At 38.6% G+C, this 18484-nt stretch overlaps 1 protein-coding gene across 2 annotated transcripts in view; it reads left to right on the forward strand.

Annotated features, from left to right (window-relative positions):
* Positions 1-18484, forward strand: part of Sugct (succinyl-CoA:glutarate-CoA transferase) — a 752240-nt gene that overhangs the window by 217654 nt on the left and 516102 nt on the right. The gene's annotated exons all lie outside the window — the stretch shown is intronic.

Consider the following 18484-nt stretch of genomic DNA (forward strand, 5'->3'; position numbering starts at 1 on the left):
TCTGTCATTTCTTCTGCCATGCTGTCGTTGGATTTTATTGATTTAACATCTAGATTTGTTTGGGGCATTTTCTTCCCTTGTTTTCTCATATTGTTCAGGAATCAGTGGACTGCTAAGATATTGCAGGTTTCCTCTATTGACTTATAATGTCCCTGAAGATTGCTAGTATATCCCCTCTTATCCTTCAGTAGCCTGCAGTCTTGGAGGAAGTTGATAATGCGGTGCTCCACAAGGAAGCTGCCTCTCTAGGGGTGGTGGCCTTCAGGTGGGGTATATTCCCTGCTAGTGGTCAGAGGTGTCTCCACTTGTTGACCAATGGTCATCCAAAGGGGAACTAGGCTGCGGACTGAGGCAAGGCCTGTTTGTGCCTGTGTCTCTGGTTTTACCGTCCTTGTGGGAAAACCTCACCCGGCAGGGAAGACACACTTGGTGGGGAGGTCTTGCTGGTCAGTTCCCCTCCTAAAGGTTCCCCTCAATCTACAACTACCGCCTGGGCAGGGCTGCCTTCCTCTGCCCAGACCTACCTCCTGGGCCTGGGAGCCTCACCCTTCGCAGACGAGTCTCCTTAGGCTGCCTCTCCTCAGAGAATCTGCTCGCAGTCCTGGAACCTTCACTCCGCCCCTAAGCGTGTCTCTGTGCAGTTCTTCCACAAAGAAGCCTCCTAGGTCCGGGGACCCTCCTCTGCACCTAATCGTCTGGCTATGCGGCCCCTCCTCTGAGCAGCCACCTGGAGCCCTGTACAGTCGCTCCGAGTCCCAGCGACCCGCTGCACGACTCTTCCTCCATACAGTCGCCCGGTGTTCTGGTGCGGTCACTAGGAGTCCAAGCAACTCACTTTGCGTCTCCTCCCCCGCCAACCACCCGTAGCCCTGGGCAGTCACTCCGAGGCCAAGTGACCTGCCCTGTTCCTCCTCCTCCTCCGGGCAGCTGCCCGGTGTTCAGGAGCGGTCGCTTTGAGTCCAAACAACTCACTACTCGCCTCCTCCTCTGAGCAGCCACCTGGAGCTCTGATGCAATCACTCCGAGTCCAAACGACCCGCCGTGCTCCTCCTCCTCCTCCGGGCAGCCCTCTGGTGTTCAGGAGTGGTTGCTCTGAGTCCAAACAGCTCACTGCGCAGCTCCTCCTCTGGGCAGCCGCCCGGAGCCCCAGTGGTTGCTCTGAGTTCAAGCAATGTGCTGAGCGACCTCCTCTATGATGTTCCCAGTTGTCTGTGTTCACTGCTTCAGTGGGGGGGAGGGGCGTCTCATTGGGCAACTCTACTTCACAAAGTTCCCTGCGTTCCGGGACTACCGCCCCATCAGGGACGCCTCCCCAACGGGAGAGACTCACCCGGCTGCTTTGAGTTGGTCCCAAGTCTCTCAATATCTCCTCTTTTGAATTCTGAGTCCTGGAGCAACATGAAATGCAGCCACCCTCTAGTCTGCCATCTTGAAACCCCACCGAAACTTTGAGTTTGTGTCTAGGTAAAGCATGTTGAACTCAACATGAAAAGAACTTGTATATAATTCAGCAGTATTATAATCTCGATCACTTTTTAAACACTTTTAATAATAATAGATTCAGATATTTTGTCTCTATAGTACACTTATGAATCTTTATCCCATTTATATTTACATAATTTATTTATTTTTAAAAAATGTTTTTATTGTACATTATAGGTAGTCATAATAGTGGGGCTCATTTAACATAATCATATATGCATGGAATATAATTTGCACCATTTCAATCCTGTACCTGTTCCCTCCTGTTTTCCCTCCCCTTATCCACCTCCCTTACTCCCTCCCTTACTCTGCTGGTCCTCCTTGTATTTATCTTTTTTTTTATATTAGCACTTTTTAAATATGCATAAAAGTGAAATTCTCTGTGGTATATTCTTATATGTACAGAACATAATTTGCTTAATTTCATTTCAGTTTCTGCCTTTTATATGTCTTTTCTCCTTCTACTCCACTGATCTCTCTTCTATTTTCATGGGAAACTGAACCTCTTCTTTTCCCCTTTATTTTGCTCTAGCTTCTGCATATGAGAGAAAACATTTGACCTTTGACTTTCTGAATCTGGCTTATTTCAGTTAGCATGATGTTCTCCAGTCCTATCCATTTATCAGCAAATGCCCTAATTATATTTTTCTTTATGGTTGAGTGAAACTCCGTTGTGTATATATATATATCACATTTACTTTATCCATTCATCTGTTGACAGGCACCTGGGCTGGTTCTATAACTTGGATATTGTAAATTGTGCTGCTATAAACATTGATGTGACTCTTACTATAGTACGCTGATTTTAGTTCTTTTGGATAAATACCAAGGAGTGGGATAGCTGGGTCATAAGGTGGGTAATATTCTTAGTCTTTTGAGGAACTTCCATACCAATTTCCATAGTAGTTGTACTAATTTAAAATACCACCAAAAATGTAAAAATATACCTTTTCCCCCACATCCCTGCCAGGAGGGATTTGTATTCTTGAAAATTGCCATTCTAACTAGAGGGAGATGAAATTTCAATGCAATTTTGATTTGCATTTCCTTCTTTTTTAAATGTATTTTTTCATATATTTATTGGCAACTTGTGTTTCTTCTTTTGGGAAATGTCCGTTTAGTTCTTTTGCCCATTTATTTATTGGGTTTTTTTGTTTGTTTGTTTGTTCTTTCTGTATTCTGGATATTAATCCTCTGTCAGAGGAGTAGCTGGCAAAGATTTTCTCCTTTTAAAAACTTCTCTATACAGAAGCTTTTAAATTGGATTCTGTCTCACTTATTGATTCTTGGTTTTTATTTATTTGTTTATTTATTTATTTACTTATTTTGTTGGGGGTACCAGGGATTGAACTCAGGGGCACTCAATCACTGAGCCACATCTGCAACCCTATTTTGTTTATTTTTAAGAGAAAGGGTGTCATTGAATTGCTTAGTGCCTTGCTTTTGCTGAGACTGGCTTTGAACTTGCGATCCTCCTGTCTCAGCCTCCTGAGCTGCTGGGATTAAAGGCGTGTGCCCCTGTGCCCAGCTCTTGGTTTTATTTTTTTGAGCTTTAGGTATCTTGTTAAGGAAGTTGGTGCCTGCAATACATTGAGTGTTGAGCCTACGCTTTTCTCCTAGAAGTTGCAAAGTTTCTGGTCTAATTCCTAGGTCTTTGATCCACTTTGATTTGACTTTTGTGCAGGGTTAAAGATAGGGATCTAATGTCATTTTCTATAAGCACCATTTATTAAAAAATCTATTTTTTCTCTAACATGTTTTGGACACCTTTGTTGAGTATCAGATGCTGGTATCCATGTGGGCTTGTCTGTGTGTCTTCTCTTCTATTCCATTGGTCTTCATATTTGTTTTAATGCCAATACCATTGCTCTTTTGGTTACTTTACCTCTATAGCATAACTGAGATCAGATATTGTGATACTTCTAACATTACTCTTCTTTCTGGGTATTACTTTGACTCTTCTCGTTCTTTTATTCTTCCAAATAATTTTTAGGTCTATTTGGTCTAATTCTGTGAAGAATGTCATTGGTATTTTGATGAAGATTACATTGAACCTGTATAATGCTTTTGGCAGTATGGCCATTTGACAATATTATTTTGCCTATCCAAGAGCATGGGAGGTCTTTCCATCTTTTAAGGTTTTCTTCAATTTCTTTCTTCAGTATTTTATAGTTTTTATTGTAGAGGTCTTTCATCTCCTTGGATAGATTTATTCCATAGTATTATATTTATTTATTGTTTTAAGAGTATTGCGAATGGGAAACTTCCCTGATTTCTTTCTAGGTAGATTCATTATTAGAGTATAGGAAAGCTATTTATTGATTTATATTGATTTTGTATTCTGCTACTTTGCTGAATTTGTTTATCAGCTCTAGAAATCTTCTTGTGCAATTTTTTGGGCCTTATAGTTATAGTATCATGTTATCAGCAGAGATAATTTGACTTCTTTTCCTGTTTGTATCCTTTTAATTTTCTTCTCTTGTCTGATTTCTCTAGCTATAATTTCAAGAATTATGTTGAATAGAAATGATGAGTGTGGATATCCTTCTCTTGTTCATAATTTAGAGGAAATATTGTTTTTCTCCATTCAGTATGTTGTTGGGCTTGGTCGTATATAACCTATATGATGTTGAGTTAAGTTCCTTCTGTCTCTAGTTTTTAGCATGAATTGGTGCTGGATTCATACTTTTTCTGCATTTATTGAGATGATCATGTGATCTTGTCCTTAATTCCGTTTTTATGATGAATTACATTGATTGATTTCCATACATTGAACCAAAATTGCATCCCTGGGATGAAAAGTACTTCATCATGGTGTATTATCTTCTTAATGTGTTTTAAAATGTGGTTTGACAATATTTTATTAAGGAATTTTGTGTCTATGTTCATCAGGGATATTGGTCTGTAGTTTTTGTTTTTTCTTTCATTGATACGTCTTTGACTGGCTTTGGTAATAGGGTGATACTGATTTCACAGAATGAATTTGGGAGTGTTTGTGATCTTTCTCTTCATGGAATAATTTGAAAAGAATTGGCATTAGTTCATCTTTAATGGTCTGGTAGAACTCAGCTGAGAATCCATATTGTCCTGGGCTTGTTCCTTGTTGGACGACTTTCTTTTCAGGAAGACTTTTAATTGCTGCTTCAGTCTTGCTGCTGAATTTTGTTCTGTTTAGGCTTTCTATATTCTTGTGATTCAATTTGGATAAGTCATATGCATTTTAAAATTTGTCAATATCATCTAGACATTCCAGTTTATTGAAGTACACATTTTAAAAAATTGTTTCTAAAGATCCTATGTATTTCAGAAATGTTTGTGGTGATATCTCCTTTTTCATCTCTAATTTTGTTGATTTGGGTTTTCTCTTTCTTGTAGTTAGCTTGGCTAAGGGTCTATCAATTTGGTTTGTCTTCTTAAAAGACCAACTGTTGCATTGATCTTTTGTGTTGTTTCCTGTTCCCAATTTAATTAACTTTAGCTCAGATCTTAACTATTTCTTATCTTCTACTGATTTTGGTATTAGTTTGTTTTACTTTTGTGGAATTTTAAAATATAGCATTAAATTATTTATTTGGGATCTTTCAGTTTTTTTCTGATGTAGGCATTCAATGTTATAAACTTCCCTCTTAACTGCCTTCATACTGCCCCAGAAATTTTGATATGTTGTGTCTCTGTTCACATTTGTTTCTAAGAATTTTTAAATATCTCTTCTGATTTGTTCTATGACTTATTCCTCATTGAAAATATATTCTTTAATCTTCAGGTGTTAATATGATTTGTTTTTAATCTTGTTATTGGTTTCTAATTTCACTCTCTTATGATCTGATAGGTAGCAAGGAATTATCTATATTTTTTGTATTGATAAAGCCTTGCTTGTATCCTAAAATATGGTCTATTTGAGAAAAGTATCCATGTGCTGCTGATAAGAAAATGAATTCAGTTGTTGATGGATGAAATACTCTATAGATGTCTATTAGTTCTATTTGGTTAATAACATTTTTTAGTTCTGAAGATTCTTTACTGACTTTATGTCTGGATGATCTGTCCTTTGGTATGACATGTACGTAGAAAACACCCTGTATTATTGTATTGTGGTATTTTGGATTCTTTATATTGAGAAGAACTTATTTTATTCTGTAACTGTACTGATGTTTGTATTTCTAATCACCATATCTTGTTTTTTTTTTTTTTATTGTAAACAAATGGGATACATGTTGTTTCTCTGTCGGAACATGGCGTAAAGGCATACCATTTGTGTAATCATAAATTTACATAGGGTAATGTTGTTTGATTCATTCTGCCATTTTTTACCTTCCCCCCCACCCCTCCCATCCCTCCCCTCCCTCTATACAGTCCTTCCTTCCTCCATTCTTGCCCTACTCCCTAAACCCAACTCCAACCCCAACACTAACCCCTCCCACACCCCATTATGTGTCATCATCCACTTATTAGCGATATCATTCTTCCTTTGGTTTTTTGAGATTGGCTTATCTCACTTAGCATGATATTCTCCAGTTTCATCCATTTGCCTGCAAATGCCATAATTTTATCATTCTTTATGGCTGAGTACTATTCCATTGTATATATATACCACATTTTCTTTATCCATTCATCAATTGAAGGACATCTAGGTTGGTTCCACAATCTGGCTATTGTGAATTGAGCAGCTATGAACATTGATGTGGCTGTATCTCTGTAATATGCTGATTTTAAGTCCTTTGGGTATGGGCCAAGGAGTGGGATAGCTGGGTCAAATGGTGGTTCCCTTCCAAGTTTTCTAAGGAGTCTCCACACTGCTTTCCAGAGTGGCTGCACTAATTTGCAGCCCCACCAGCAATGTATGAGTGTACCTTTTTCCCCACATCCTCGCCAACACCTGTTGTTGCTTGTATTCTTGATAATCGCCATTCTAATTGGGGTGAGATGGAATCTTAGGGTGGTTTTGATTTGCATTTCTCTTATTGCTAGAGATGTTGAACATTTTTCCATATGTTTGTTGACTGCTTGTAGGTCTTCTTCTGTGAAGTGTCTGTTCATTTCCTTTAGCCCATTTGTCAATTGGATTATTTACATTCTTGATGTAGAGTTTTTTGAGTTCTTTATAGATTCTGGAGAATAGCGCTCTATCTGAAGTATGATTGGCAAAGATTTTCTCCCACTCTGTAGGCTCTTTCTTCGCATTGCTGATAGTTTCCTTTGCTGAGAGAAAGCTTTTTAGTTTGAATCTATCCCAGTTATTAATTCTTGCTTTTATTTCTTGTGCTATGGGAGTTCTGTTGAGGAAGTCTGGTCCTAAGCCGACATGTTGAAGCTCTGGACCTACTTTTTCTTCTATAAGATGCAAGGTCTCTGGTCTGATTCCGAGGTCCTTGATCCATTTTGAGTTTTTTTGCGTGCATGGTGAGAGATATGGGTTTAGTTTCATTCTGTTGCATATGGATTTCCAATTCTCCCAGCACCATTTGTTGAAGAGGCTATCTTTTCTCCATTGCATATTTTTGGCCCCTTTGTCTAGTATGAGAAAATTGTATTTATTTGGGTTTGTGTCCGTGTCCTCTATTCTGTACCATTGATCCACCTTTCTATTTTGGTACCAATACCATGCCGTTTTTGTTACTATTGCTTTGTAGTAGAGTTGACGATCTGGTATTGCGATACCCCCTGCTTCACTCTTTCTGCCAAGGATTGCTTTAGCTATTCTGGGTTTTTTATTCTTCCAGATAAATTTCATAATTGCTTGCTCTATTTCTGTAAGGTACATCATTGGGATTTTCATTGGAATTGCATTGAATCTGTATAGCACTTTTGGTAGTATGGCCATTTTGACAATATTAATTCTGCCTATCCAAGAACATGGGAGATCTTTCCATCTTCTAAGGTTTTCTTGAATTTCTTTCTTTAGTGTTCTGTAGTTCTCATTGGAGAGGCCTTTCACCTCTTTTGTGAAATTGATTCCCAAATACTTTATTTTTTTCGAAGCTATTGTGAATGGGGTAGTTTTCCTAATTTTTCTTTCTGAAGATTCATCGCTTATGTATAAAAATGCCTTAGATTTATGTGCATTGATCTTATATCCCGCTACTTTACTGAATTCACTTATGAGATTTAAAAGTTTTCTGGTGGAATTTCCTGGTTCCTCTAAGTATACCATCATATCATCAGCAAATAGGGATAGTTTGAGTTCTTCTTTTCCTATTCGTATCCCTTTAATTTCTTTGGTCTGTCTAATTGCTCTGGCTAGAGTTTCAAGGATGATATTGAATAGAAGTGGTGAAAGAGGGCATCCCTGCCTTGTTCCAGTTTTTAGAGGGAATGCTTTCAGTTTTTCACCATTTAGAATGATATTAGCCATGGGTTTAGCGTAGATGGCCTTTACAATGTTAAGTAATGTGCCCACTATCCCTATTTTTTCTAGTGTTTTGAGCATGAAGGGGTGCTGTATTTTATCAAATGCTTTTTCTGCATCTATCGAAATAATCATGTGATTGGTGACTTTAAGTCTATTCATATGGTGAATGACATTTATTGATTTCCTAATGTTGAACCAACCTTGCATCCCTGGGATGAAACCCACCTGATCATGGTGCACTATCTTTTTAATATGTTTTTGTATGCGATTTGCTAAAATTTTGTTGAGAATTTTTGCGTCGATGTTCATTAAGGATATTGGTCTGAAATTTTCTTTCCTTGATGTGTCTCTGTCTGGTTTAGGAATCAGGGTAATATTGGCTTCATAGAATGAGTTTGGGAGAATTCCCTCCTCTTCTATTTTCTGGAATACTTTGAGAAGTATTGGAATGAGCTCTTCTTTAAAAGTTTTGTAGAACTCAGCTGAGAACCCATCTGGTCCTGGACTTTTCTTTGTTGGTAGGCTTTTGATGACTTCTTCTATTTCATTACTTGAAATTGGTCTATTTAAATTGTCTATGTCCTCCTCGTTCAGTTTAGGCAATTCATATGTCTCTAGAAACCTGTTGATGTCTTCGAAATTTTCTATTTTGTTGGAGTATAGATTTTCAAAATAACTTCTAATTATGTTTTGTATTTCAGTCTTGTCTGTTGTGATATTTCCTTGTTCATTCCGAATTTTAGTGATTTGGGTTTCTCTCGTCTTCTCTTTGTTAGTGTGGCTAAAGGTTTATCAATTTTGTTTATTTTTTCGAAGAACCAACTATTTATTTTGTCAATTTTTTCGATTGTTTCTTTTGTTTCAATTTCGTTGATTTCAGCTCTGAGTTTAACTATTTCCTGTCTTCTACTACTTTTGGTGTTGGTCTGTTGTTCTTTTTCTAGGGCTTTGAGCTGTAGTGTTAGGTCATTTATTTTTTGAGTTTTACTTCTTTTATTAAATGCGCTCCATGAAATAAATCTTCCTCTAAGTACTGCTTTCATAGTGTCCCAGAGATTTTGATATGATGTTTCTTTGTTCTCGTTTACCTCTAAGAATTTTTAAATTTCCTTCCTAATATCTTCTGTTATCCATTCATCATATAGTAGCATATTGTTTAATCTCCAGGTGTTGGAGTAGTTTCTGTTTTTTACTCTTTCATTAATTTGTTACTTCAATCCATTATGATCTGATAGAATACAAGGTAGTGTCTCTATCTTCTTATATTTGCTGACATTAGCTTTGTGGCATAATATATGGTCTATTTTAGAGAAGGATCCATGTGCTGCTGAGAAGAAAGTGTATTCGCTCTTGGTTGGATGGTATATTCTATAAATGTCTGTTAAGTCTAAATTATTGATTGTGTTATTGAGATCTATGGTTTCTTTGTTCAATTTTTGTTTGGAAGATCTGTCCAGTGGTGAAAGAAGCGTGTTAAAATCACCTAGTATTATTGTTTTATGGTCTATTTGGTTTCTAAAATTGAGAAGGATTTGTTTGACATACATGGATGAGCCACTGTTTGGGGCATAGATGTTTATGATTGTAATATCTTGCTGATTTATACTTCCCTTAAGCAGTATGAAATGTCCTTCTTTATCCCTTCTGACTAACATTGGCTTGAAGTCCACATTATCTGAAATGAGGATGGATACTCCAGCTTTTTTGCTGAGTCCATGTGCATGGTATGTTTTTCCCCATCCTTTCACCTTTAGTCTATGGGTATCTCTTTCTATGAGGTGAGTCTCTTGCAGGCAACATATTGTTGGATCTTTCTTTTTAATCCAATCTGCCAGTCTATGTCTTTTGATTGATGAATTCAGGCCATTAACATTCAGGGTTATTATTGAGATATGATTTGTATTCCCGGTCATTTGGTTCATATTTAAAATTTTTGACACATCTTGGTTCCTCCTTTATTTGACAGTTCCTTTAGGATAATTCCTCCCTTTGCTGATTTGCTTCTTTGTTTTTTATCTCTTCCTCATGAAATATTTTGCTGAGAATGTTCTGTAATGCTGGCTTTCTTTTTGTAAATTCTTTTAGCTTTTGTTTATCATGGAATGATTTTATTTCATCGTCAAATTTGAAGGTAAGTTTTGCTGGGTATAAGATTCTTGGTTGGCATCCATTTTCTTTCAGAGTTTGAAAAATGTTGTTCCAGGCCCTTCTAGCTTTTAGGGTCTGGATTGAAAGATCTGCTGATATCCGTATTGGCTTACCCCTGAATGTAATTTGATTCTTTTCTCTCACAGCCTTTACAATTCTGTCTTTATTTTGTATGTTCGGTATTTTCATTATAATGTGCCTTGGTGTGGGTCTGTTGTAATTTTGTGTATTTGGAGTCCTATAAGCCTCTTGGACTTGATTTTCCATTTCATTCTTCAGATTTGGGAAATTTTCTGATATTATTTCTTGAAATAGATTGTTCGTTCCTTTGGTTTGTTTCTCTAAGCCTTCCTCAATCCCAATAATTCTCAAATTTGGCCTTTTCATGATATTCCATAGTTCTTGCAGATTCTGTTCATGATTTCTTACCATCTTCTCTGTTTGTTCAACTTTGTGTTCGAGGTTAAATATTTTGTCTTCAATATCTGAAGTTCTGACTTCCAGCTGTTCTATCCTATTGGTTATGCTTTCTATGGAGTTCTTAATTTGGTTTATTGTTTCCTTCATTTCAAGGATTTCTGTTTGTTTTTTTTTCAATATCTCTAACTCTTTATTGAAATGATCTTTTGCTTCCTGAATTTACTCTGGTAACTGTCGATTGGTGCGATCGTTCAATGCCTGCATTTGCTCTTTCATCTCATCATTTGCTGCCCTAATCATTTTAATTATGTACATTCTGACCTCCCTTTCTGTCATTTCTTCTGCCATGCTGTCATTGGATTTTATTGATGTAACATCTAAATTTGTTTGGGGCATTTTCTTCCCTTGTTTTCTCATATTGTTCAGGAATCAGTGGGTCATTAAGATATTGCAGATTTCCTCTATCGACTTATAATGTCACTGAAGATTGCTAGTATATCCCCTCTTATCCTTCAGTAGTCTGAAGTCTTGGAGGAGGTTGATAATGCAGAGCTCCACGAAGAAGCTGCCTCTCTAGGGGTGGTGACCCTCAGGTGGCGTATATTCCCTGCTAGTCGGCAGAGGTGCCTGCACTTGTTGACCAGTGGTCATCCAATGGGGAACTAGACTGCAGGCTGAGGCAAGGCCTGTTTGTGCCTCTGTCTCTGGTTTTACCATCCCTGTGGGAAAACCTCCCCCGGCCTGGAAGACTCACTCAGTGGGGACGTCTTGCTGTCAGTTACCCTCCTAGAGGTTCCCCTCAATCTACATCTACCACCTGGGCTGGGCTGTCTTCCTCTGCAGTGTTCCCAGGGGCCCGGACCTATCTCCTGGGCCTGGGAGCCTCACCCTTCGCAGGCGAGTCTCCTTAGGCTGCCTCTCCCAGAGAATCTGCCCGCAGCCCTGGAATCTTCGCTCCGCCCCTAGGCGTGTCTCTGTGCGGCTCTTCCAGCAAGAGGCCACCTAGCTCCTGGGACCCTGCTCTGCACCAGTCGCCTGCCTATGCAGCCCCTCCCCTGAGCCACCACCTGGAGCCCCGTACAGTAGCTCCGAGACCCAGAGACCCGCCACACACCTCCTCCTCCGGACAGCCGCCGGTTTCTGACGCAGTCACTAAGAGCCCAAGCAACTCACTTCACGTCTCCTCCTCCTGCCAACTGCCCGTAGCCCTATGCAGTCACTCCAAGTCCAAGTGACCCACCCTGTTCCTCCTCCTTCTTTTTGGGGTAGCCCCCCGGGTGTTCAGGAGCAGTGGCTCCGAGACCAAGTGACCCACCACGCTCTTCCTCCAGGCAGGCTACCGGTGTTTAGGAGCGGTCGCTTTTAGTCCAATCAACTCACCACTCGCCTCCTCCTCTGGCAACCACCTGTGGCTCTGATGCAGTCACTCCTAGACCAAGCGTCCCACCGCTCTCCTCCTCCAGGCAGGCCACCGGTGTTCTGGAGCAGTCGTTCTGAGTTCAAACAGCTCACCATGCAGCTCCTCCTCTGGCAACTGCCTGTGGCTCTGATGCAGTCACTCCTAGGTCAAGCAACCCGCCGCGCTCCTCCTCTTCCTCCAGGCAACCTCCTGGTGTTCAGGAGTGCTCGCTCTGAGTTCAAACAGCTCACCACGCAGCCTCTCCTCTGGCAACTGCCTGTGGTTCTGATGCAGTCATTCCTAGACCAAGCGACCCGCCGGGCTCCTCCTCTTCCTCCGGGCAACCCCCCGGTGTTCAGAAGCGGTCGTTCCGCGTCCACACAGCTCCTCCTCAGGCAGCCGCCCGTAGCCCCAGTGGTTGCTCCGAGTCCAAGCGCTGTGCTGAGCCGTCTCCTCTGCGTTGATCCCAGTTGTCCGTGTTTACCGCTCCAGTGTGGGGGAGGGGCGTTTCGCCGAGCAACTCTACTTCACAAAGTTCCCTGCGTTCCGGGGCTACTGCCCCATCTGGGACGCCTCCCCAATGGGAGAGACTCACCCGACGGATTTGAGTTGGTCCCAAGTCTCTCACTATCTCCTCTTTTGAATCTTGCGTCCTGGAGCAACGTGAAATGCAGCCGTCCTCTAGTCCGCCATCTTGGCCCCCCTACCATATTTTGTTGTTGAATGATTCCTTTAACTAGTCTGACGTGACCTTCTTTGTCTCTTCTGATTAGTTTTCCCTTGATGTCTACTTTGTCAGATATGAGAGTAGCTATTTCTGCTTGCTTATGGTTTCCATTTGCATGGTATTTATTTTTCCATCCTTTTCCCTTCAACCTGTGGATGCCTTTGTCTGTAAGGTGAGTTTCTTGTAACCAACATATGGTTGGGTTTTGTTTTTAACTCCAATCTGCCAATCTATGTCTTTTGATTGAAGAGTTTTGACCATTTACATTCCATGTTATTAAAGGGAGATGGCTTTTATTTCCTGCCATCTTGATTTATTTCTAGTGCTTAATTCAGACTTCATTCTCCTTTAATTTACTATTCTCCTAGTGAGATTTGTCCATATGCTGGCTCTGACAATTATTTTTTTAATTTTTCCTATGTGAAATATTTCATTGGATGTGTTTTGTAGTGCTGTAGCTTAGTGGTTACAATATTTTTTTTGTTTCTCCTTAAAATGAAAGGTTATTTCATCTTCAGTTCTAAGTGATAATTTTGCTGAACATAGCAATTTTGGTTGGTACCCACTATCTTTCAGGGCTTGGTACATATTATTCCAAGCCCTCCTGGATTTTAGGGTCCAGGCTTAGAAGGCTTAGAAATCAGTAGACATTCTAATTGGTTTACTTCTAAATGTGACCTGCTGTTTTCTTCTTGCAGGCTTTAAAATTGTGTCCTTGTTCTATATATTAGGCATTTTAATTATGATGTGCCTTGGAGAGAATCTTTTTTATCTTGTCTATTTGGGGTTCTACATGTCTCTCCTATTTGAATTTCTATCTCATTTCTAAGGTTTGTAAATTTTTCTGATATTATTTTATGGAAAAGTTTATGCATCTTTTAGTTTGTATTTTGTGCAACCATCTATGCCAATAATTCTTAGATTTGATCTCTTAATCTTATTCCAATTTTCTTGAATATTTTGATCATGGCCTCTGTTATTATTTAGATATTAGTTATCTCCCAAAAGCTCACATGTGAGACAATGTGAGAATTTTCATAGATGAAACAATTAGATTTTGAGAGCCATAACTTAATCAGTAGACTAATCCACTGATGATTACTGGGTGGTAATTGTAGGCATTTGGTGTGTGGCTAGAGGAAACAGGTTACTGTGGGCATGCCTTTGGGGTTTATCTTTTGTAGTTGGGAGTGGAACTTTTTCTCTTCTTCCCATTTGCCATGTTCTTAGTAGTTCTCCTCTGCCATGCCCTTACTCCATGATGTTCTGCTTTACTTCAGGCTCAGAGCTATAGAGTCAGCCAGTCATGGAATTAGCCTCTGATACCATGAGCCAACATAAACTTTCTCCTTTAAGTGGTTCTCCTCAGGTCTTTTTGTCACAGTAATGTAAATCTGACTGAAACAGCCTCTTAACAGCTTTTTTTGATTATTTACTTTATTTTCAAGATAATATATTTTTGTCTTCAAAGTCTGAGAATATTCTGTGTGGTCTAGTCTATTGGTAATGCTTTCAACTGAATGTTAAATTTTATTTATTAAGTTTTTCATTTTCATAATTTGGTTCTTTTCTAAATCTCTATATTAATGTGTTCATCATTATAAATGAACTTTCTAAATTTATTCTCTAACATTTCCTCCACTGTGACTTCAATGGATCAATTTTTGAAGTGTTGTGGGCTTTTTGGTTTGGTTTGTTCTTTGTCTTTTTAATATTGTTTGTATGTATACCCATTTCCTGGGTGATTTTCTTCTATTTTTATGCAAGGGACTGGTGAACCTCTTTCTCTTAAGTGCCCCAGACTGGGCAAATATCCAAGTATTGATGGCATTCCCTCTCTCTTTGTATCCTTTGCTGTTCTCTGTATAGTTACCACTTTGAGAGAAGATGGTAAACTCTATTAACTGCAATCACTGCAGAGCAAAGTCATGTACTAATAAATCTTAGGAAATAAATTTATTGAAAATGTTCTCCATAGTTCCTCTACTCTGAGGGTAAATTTTAGTAATATTCTTTAGGTTGAGAAATTAGTTATTAAAGATACTCTCTAAGTGTTGAAAATGGGAGAAGAGAAAAGAAGGACAAAGGAAAAGAGAAAACATAGAAAAATAATATAAATTAAGATAAAAAGAAGAAAAATGCTGGAGGGGGGCAATTTGAGGCAGGAGTAGCTAAGGCAGGAGGGAAAATAGAGGCTGCTAGGAGCAAGTGCAAACTTGAGCCAGAAAAGCAACAATAGAAATAGTGATTTCAGTTAATGCTTTAAAGCATTAGAAAAAATGCTATCAATTGAATTGAAGGCTGAACTATTGAAAAATAGGGAAAGTACATTGATTCAATGTATAGTAATGTCTTGTATGATCAAAATTGGCATTAGAACTATTTATAATTCATGTCAAGGTGGGGAGATTTTGTATTTTGTCTTCCTGAGTTTAGGAAATTAACTTCTTATCAGATGTATAGTTTCAAATACTGTCCCCTATTCTGGAGTTTGTGATTTCACTCTTAATTGTTTCCCCTGTTGTTCAGGAACTTTTTAGTATGTTGTAATCACATTTTTCTTTTTGACCTTTTCTTTTGAGTTTGTATAAAAAAACCATTGCCTAGACAAATGTCTGGGGGCTTTTCCTTTATGGTTTTGTCACAGTTTTTGTTCTTACAAGTAAATCTTCAATCTATTTTGTATTGATTTTTGTATATGGTGAAAGGTAAATGTCTAACTTTGTTCTGCATATGGATGTGCAGTTTTCCCACACTACTGTTTTTTGTTTCATTGTATACAAATAGGGTACAACTGTTGTTTGTCTGGTTGTACATGAAGTAGAGTCTCACCATTTGTATAATCATACATGTATACAAGGTAATGATGTTTGTCTTATTCTGTTATTTTTCCTCCCCCACTCCCTCCCCACTCTTCTTTTTCCTCTATACAACTCATCCTTCCTCCATTCTTGCCTCCCTCCCACCCCCTGTTATGTATCATCATCCACTTATCAGGGAGATCATTCAGCCTTTGGTTTATTGGGATTGGCTTATCTCACTTAGCATGATATTCTCCAACTGCATGCATTTACCTGCAAATGTCATGATTTTATTTGTCTTTATGGCTGAGTAATATTCCACTGTGTATGTATACCACAGTTTCTTTATCCATTCATCAATTGAAGGACGTCTAGGTTCTCAACACTATTTATTGCAGAGAATATCTTTTTTTAATTCTATGTTCTTGATACATTTGTGAAAAATCAATGTGCTATAAAGAGGTAGATATTTTACTGGTCTCTCTGTTGCATTGGTTTTATGTGTCTATTTTTATGCCAGTATCATGCTGTTTTGTTACTGTTTATTTGTAATATATTTTGAAGTCAGTGTGATGCCTCCAGCTTTGTTCTTCCTGATCAATATTGTGGTTTCATACAAATTTTATGATTTTATTTCTAGTTTTGTGAGGCATGTAGTTAATATGCTTTAAAGAACTAGAATAGCATTGAATCTGTAGATCACTTTGGACAGCATGGATAATTTAACAGCATTTATTTTTCCAGCCTATGATCATGGGATACCTTTCCACATGTTTGTAAGTTCTTCAACTTCTTCCATCAATGTTTTATAGTATTCAGTTTTAAGATATTTTACTTTCTTGGGTAAATTTTATTCCCCTGCTTTTTTATAATTCATGCGTACTGTTTTTAAAAAAAATTATTATTTGTTCCTTTTTTAGTTACACATGGCCATAGAATGTATTTGGACATATCATATAAACATGGAATATAATTTCCCATTTTTGTGGTTGTACATGATATGGGGTTACATTTGTTGTATATTCATATAGGAACATAGGAAAGTTATGTCCTATACCTTCTACTATCTTTCTTATACTCACCCCCACTCTCTTCCCTTCATTCCCCTTAGTCTAATCTAGTGAATTTCTATTCTTTCCTCTCTCCCCCACCTGCTGCTTAATGTGAGTTAGCATCAGCATATCAGAGAGAACATTTGACGTTTTGTGTTTTGGGGGATTGGCTAATTTCACTTAGCATGATAGTTTCCAGTTCCATTCATTTACGCAAATGCCACAATTTAATTCTTCTTTATGGCTGGGTAATATTCCATTGTATATTTCAAGTGTTCTGAAATGCTTTCCAGAATGTTTTCCATAGTGGTTGCACCAATTCACAGTCCCAGCAGCAATATTTGAGTGCACCTTTTACTCCATATCCTCGCCAACATTTATTGTTGCTTGTGTTCTTGATAATTGTCATTCTGACTGGAGTGAAATGAAATTTCAGTGTAGTTTTAATTTGCATTTCTCTAATGCTAGAGATGTTGAACGTTTTTTCATTTATCCATTCATCAATTGACCCAATCATATTTCTTCTTCCTTGAAATGTCTGTTCAGTTCCTTTGTTCATTTATTGATTGGGTTATTTATTTATTTTTTTGGTGTTAAGTTTCTTGAGTTACTTTTATATCCTGCAGATTAATGATCCATAAGAGGTGCAGGTGGCAAAGATTTTCTCCCAATCTGCAGGCTCTCTGTTTACATTCTTAATTGTTTCCTTTGCTGTGAAGATGCTTCTTAGTTTGATCCCACCCTATTTATTGATTCTTGATTTTACTTCTTGTACTTTAGGAATCTTGTTGAGGAATTTGGTTCCTAAGCTGACATGAGGGAGATTTGGTCATACTCTTTCTTTTAGTAGGTGCAGGGTCTCTGGACTAATGCATAGGCCATTGATCCACTATGAGTTGATTTTAGTGCAGAATGGGAGGTAGGGGTTCAATTTCATTCTACTACATATGAATTTCCAGTTTTCCAAGCACCATTTGTTGAAGAGGCTATCTTTTCTCCAATGTATGTTTTTGGTGCTTTTGTCTAGTATGAGATAACTGTATTTATGTGGGTTTGACTTTTTGTCTTCTATTCTTTACCATTGGTCTTCATGCCTGTTTTTGTGCCAAGACCATGCTGTTTTTGTTACTGTAGTCCTGGAGTATAATTTAAGGTCTGTTATTGTGTTGCTTCCTGCTTCACTTTTCTTGCCTCCTCTATTCTTTGTATTAAAGTGTACCTGAAGATTGAGTGTTATTAATTTGTATGTGGAGCAAGGTGGGCTGTCCTTTGGTTGAGTTTAGCTTATCAGTAGAATCTTTACCCTGTAAAATTACAGTGTCCCCATAGGTCCCCAGCATCTCACAGAAGAGGGCCAAACAAACAAATAGTACAAATGATACAAATACTATATAACATTAAAATACCCTGTGTCTACTATGACATCTACAACTTGAATTACCACAAAATCCAGAAATGGGGCCAGCCACTGTCATCAGTTAAAACAATAGCCATGAACAAATGTGGCTTTAAAGCAAACAGCAGGTGTCAATCTGTTCCACAGCAATAATAATTGCATCAGTATTAATGGCAGGGACAGGAGTTATATAAATTACTTCTAAAAGATGGCAGAGTAGAGAAATACGCATTCCTAGCTTCACTGTGGTTTGGGATTCAAGTAGCAGGAGTAGTGCTCCTTAGTGAGGTAGATGAAAGAGGAATTTCTCTGAAATTCAATAGGGTCAGTTGAAGTGTCTTAGAGACTGAGAATTTTGAGTACATTGGAACTGAACTGGTTGTGGCAGTGGTAACAGCACTGGTTCACCACAGAGGGTGGGAGAACACAGAGAGAAACACAGATACGGCACAGAAAAACCCAACATCAGAAAAGCAGCCTGATCTTAGCTAATCCAGGAACTGCCTTGTATACAGTGCTTGAAAAGTTCTCAGTTTCCCAACTGACTCTGGAGAACTGAGGTGGGCACCATCCTGAAGTGGTTGTGCTACAGCTGCTGCTGAGGGAGTCAGGAGATCATACTAAACACTTCCTCACTATATTGGCAAGCATCAATCATGTTGCCTGGGGTACACGTAGCAGAACATGACTGAAACAGGCACAGAGAAGAT

The sequence above is a fragment of the Sciurus carolinensis genome, chromosome 8, assembly GCF_902686445.1.
Source record: "Sciurus carolinensis chromosome 8, mSciCar1.2, whole genome shotgun sequence".
Lineage (NCBI taxonomy): Eukaryota > Metazoa > Chordata > Mammalia > Rodentia > Sciuridae > Sciurus > Sciurus carolinensis.